Raw genomic sequence first — 4617 nt, 5'->3', positions numbered from 1 at the left:
CTAAACAAATGTGTGATTAGAATAACTATGTGCCATATCTGTAATAATCTCTTAGAGCTTTGGTTATTTAAAATTGATTACTGAAAGGCTGGATACTACACAGCATTCATGAAAGCTGATGTATATATTAGCTAGTGGAAAAGGTGCCCCTTTATATAACAAAAAATAAATATCCAACTATAGATTGTAGATTTTCCTCCAGTCTGAATGGTTACAATCATTCTCCACTTAAAACACATTTAAGGCAAAATATTTTACAATCATAAATACTTCAAAGTATATACTTGGGATTAATCACTTATGGTTATTCTATATAGTCCCCATAATTTGACTGTGACAAAATCTTAACTGCAATGTCCAATAACATAGCCACTAACCACAAATGACCATAAAGCATTTGACATGTGGCTAGTATGCCTGAGGACCAGCATTTTTCATTTAACATTAATCTTAATTAATTTAAATTTACATTTGAAAGTGAAGAAGCATAATTTTTTCCACTGAAACATCCATTGGAACACTGAGCATAATTTTATTGGTTTGTCAGGACTGCATTTTACTCTATCTGATGGAACACATAAGATATTGCTACTTTTGGGTATACATGTTAAATGTGTATGTCATTTTGAGTATTAAACAAAAAACATCACTAATCTACTTGTTGTCAACAGATTGATTCAGTTCAAATGTCTTTTTCCATGTATTGATCTAATGTGCTGTAATATGTTTACTTGAATGCTTTACACAGACAGCAGTAGTCACAATGATACCAATGCGATTGTAACTGGTAATTAAATTGAAACATTTACTATAAATACATTTTCTCTAGTATAAAAGAAGTAAGTGTGGAAAAAATTTTACATTAAAAACCAAAGCATACCAGTGATACAGAACTGAGTGCAGAAGTGCAGATGCAGCAGAGGAGCTGTAATATATTTAGGATTACAAAATTTAAAAAAAAAGCAAACTGGAGGTAGGTATATCAAATATTTCACTAACACATTTACTAACAAATTCAATTTACTGTGGCAGAGTAGAAAGAAAACTCCATTTGTTTATTCTGTAAGGATATTTTAAATAATAAAGTAAACAATATTACAAGATTTATTTTTTTTCATCAAAAAAAAAAAAAAAGGAATTGACAGTGACTAACTACAGGTTTCCCATACTACATTAAGGAGCTTGGAGACTGCCACTCTGTTCTAACTATGAGTAAATAGCTGAACAGGCTAAAAAATCAACAATTCTTCTTAAATCCACCAGACAGGTAAGGACACAGGGCAAGCCACTCCCCCAAGATTACAAAGACTGACAGGTGAAAACAGGGCATCACGCTTTACCTGAGAAGATATTCATGAGCGAAAACCTCCATGGGAAATTGTGCCAGGGAAGGAAAACCTGAATTGTAACTGATGATTTGCTGGAAACTCAGTACAGATAGTCTGAGAGTTAAATACTCCAGGGGGACCCAGTCATAACGGAGCCCTTGTATTTTGTGTATTTTATCTGGTTTTATCAACTAGGTTCTCATAGTAAGAATCAGAGAGAAAATCCTCCTCAGGTTTCCAACACAGGAAGGGTGAAAGGAATCATTTTGAAATACACCAGAGCACTCTATTCTTCTTTACAAGGACTGCCCTGAGGAAAAACTAGCTACCCAGAACCTAACTTGCTGGAGATAGATAGATAGATAGATAGATAGATAGATAGATAGATAGATAGATAGATAGATAATAGATAGATAGATTAGATAGATAGATAGATAGCTGGATAGATTTTAATCAGAGCCTAACTGCTTGGGGGGAAGGATATACCCATTTAGCTCTAACCTTTTACATAGGAGAAGGGAAATACCCAACTCCAGCCCACTCTACCCATCCTGATCTACCAATGGGGGTTGGGGTAGGCCCTAAGAAACACTTGGCAAAGTTCACAGTCCAGAGGCACAGGCTCACAAAAACACTGAGACCTAATCATACAATTATAGGCTGCTCTCTCCCACCTCCCACTTACCACTACACTACTAAAGGAATATTTATGGCAGCTTCTTTTTACCCACTATATCAAATCCAACTGTCAAGAAAAAAAATTACAAAGCATACCAAAAGGAAAAAAAAAAACACAATTTGAAGGGACAAAGTAAACATCAGAACCAGAAATGGCAGGAATGTTGGAATTATTAGACTGGGAATTTAAAACAGCTATGATTAAATGCTAAGGTAACTAGTGAATAAAGTAGATTGAATGCAAGCACAGATGGACAAATGTAAGCAGAGAGTTGGAAATTCTAAGAAAGAACCAAAATAACATATATATACACACACACACACACATAAAATGTAATATAAATGAAGAAAGCCTTTGAAGGGCTTATTAGTAGACTAGATATGTTTGAGGAATGAACCTCTGAGTCTGAGAAAGCCTCAATGAAAACCTCCAAAACTGAAAAGCAAAGAGAATAAACACTGAAAAAAAAAATACAACAGAATATCCAAGGATGGTGGGATAGCTACAAAAGGTATAATATACCAATAATAGGAATATCAGGAAAAGAAAAAAAATGAAAAAGGAATGGTAGAAATATTTGAAACGAAAATGACTGAGAATTTTCCCCAAATTAATGTCACACCCTAAATCAAAAATCCAGGAATCTCAGAGAACACCAAGCAGGATAAATGCCATAAAAACAAAACAAAACTACATTTAGGCATACCATTTTCAAAATATAGAAAATCAAAGATGAAGATAAAATTCTGAAAATAGCCAGAGGGGAAAAGCACCTTATCTATAGAGGAACAAAGATAAGAATTCCATCCAATTTCTCATAAACCACACAAGCAAAAAGAGGAGTGGAAAGAAATGTTTAAAGTGTTGTAAGAAAGGAGGGAAGAAAAAAAAAAGAAACTAGAATTCTTAACTCTGGAAAATTATCCTTCAGAAGTGTAGGAGAAGTAATTTCTCAGACAAACAAAAATTGAAGAAATTTGTTGCTAGTAGATCTGCACTGCAAGAAATATTAAATAAGTTCTTAAGGCAGAAGGAATCTAATATAGATCAGAAATCTGTATTTACACAAAGAAAGAACATCAAAGAAGGAATAAGTGAAAGTAAAATAAAAACTTTTTTCTTATCCTAAATTGATCTAACAGATATAAGTTTGCTCAAAATAATAATAGTAACAGTGCATTTGATTATTACACTTATGTGTATATCTTGCATGCATGTGTTACTCACACGACCCATATAGTAGTATATAGTGTTTTTTTAGAGTGGACTTGAATTAGCTGTAAATGCATAATGCAAACTCCATTTAAACATTTTAAATGATTTTAAAAAATTAAATGTATAACTGATATGCTAAGAAAAAAGAGAAAACAGAATCATAAGATGCTCAAAACTGAAAAGGGCAGAAAAAGAGTAAAAGACACAAATAGTAACAAAGAAAAGGGGAAGCGAAAAGAAAATCATAACAAATATGATAGATATTAATCCAACTATATCAATAATCAATTTGAATATCCAAAAATTAATGCTCCAAAGATCCAGAGTGGATCAAAAACAAGACCCAACTATATGACAATATGTTGTAAATGGATGGGTTAAGATGTTATGCTAACACAAATCAAAAGAAAGCAGGAGTAGCTATATTGAATTTAGACTCAGCAGATTTTAAAGCAAGGAAAGTTAGTAGGGATAAAGAATGGTATTTTATCTTGAAAAAAGGTCAATTCCCTAATAAGATAAAAGAATTACCAAGATACATATGCCTAACAATAGAATGTCACACTACATGAAGCAAAAACTGACAGAACTACAAAGAGAAAGAGATTAATCCCCCATTATAGATGAAGACATCAACACCACACCATTCTGTCAGAAAGAGGCAGATGCAGCAGGTAAAAAGTTAATAAGGACATAGTTGAATTCAGTCAAGTGGATATAATGGTTATCTGCAGAGGACTTCATCCAACAGCAAAATACACATTCTTGTAAAGTTTACATGGAACATTCACCAAGATAGACCACATTCTGAGCTATGAAACAGACCTTAACAAACTTTTTTTGGGGGGTGGTAATTAGATTTATTCTATTTTTTTCTTAGAAGAGGCACTGGGGTTTGAACCCAGGACCTTGTGCACGATAAGCACACACTCTACCACTTGAGCTATTCCCTCCCACTTAAAAAGAAAAATTATACTATGTCAACTCTAAGACCACAATGGAATTAAACCAGGAATCAATTACAGTAAGATAGCTAGAAAGTCCTAAAATACATGAAGATTAAGCAACACACTTGTAAATAACACATGGCTTGAAGAAAAAAATCTCAAGGGGAATTTTAAAAATGTTTTGAACTCAATGGAAATGAAAACACAATATTCACATTTGTGGAATCCAGCAAAAGCTCTGGTTAGAGGGAAATTTATAGCATTGACTATATACAATAGAAAAGAAGAAAGATCAAAAGTCCATAACCTAAGTTTCCACCTTAGGAAATTAGAAAAAGAAAAGCAAGTTAAATCTAAAGTAAGCAGAAGAAAGAAATAAATAGCAATTAAAACATAAATCAATAAAATGGAAAACAGAAAATCAACAAAACCAAAAGTTGGTTCTGAA

General features: G+C 32.9%; 1 non-coding gene across 1 annotated transcript; it reads right to left on the bottom strand.

The window, feature by feature from the left end:
* Positions 1 to 4102: 4102 nt before the first annotated feature.
* Positions 4103 to 4176, bottom strand: TRNAD-AUC (transfer RNA aspartic acid (anticodon AUC)). Its single transcript has one exon. It is a non-coding gene; the product is annotated as a tRNA-Asp (tRNA).
* Positions 4177 to 4617: the final 441 nt, after the last annotated feature.

Source organism: Camelus bactrianus, chromosome 9 (genome assembly GCF_048773025.1).
Source record: "Camelus bactrianus isolate YW-2024 breed Bactrian camel chromosome 9, ASM4877302v1, whole genome shotgun sequence".
Classification (NCBI taxonomy): Eukaryota; Metazoa; Chordata; class Mammalia; order Artiodactyla; family Camelidae; genus Camelus; species Camelus bactrianus.
This window is presented reverse-complemented; position numbering and strand designations above follow the sequence as displayed.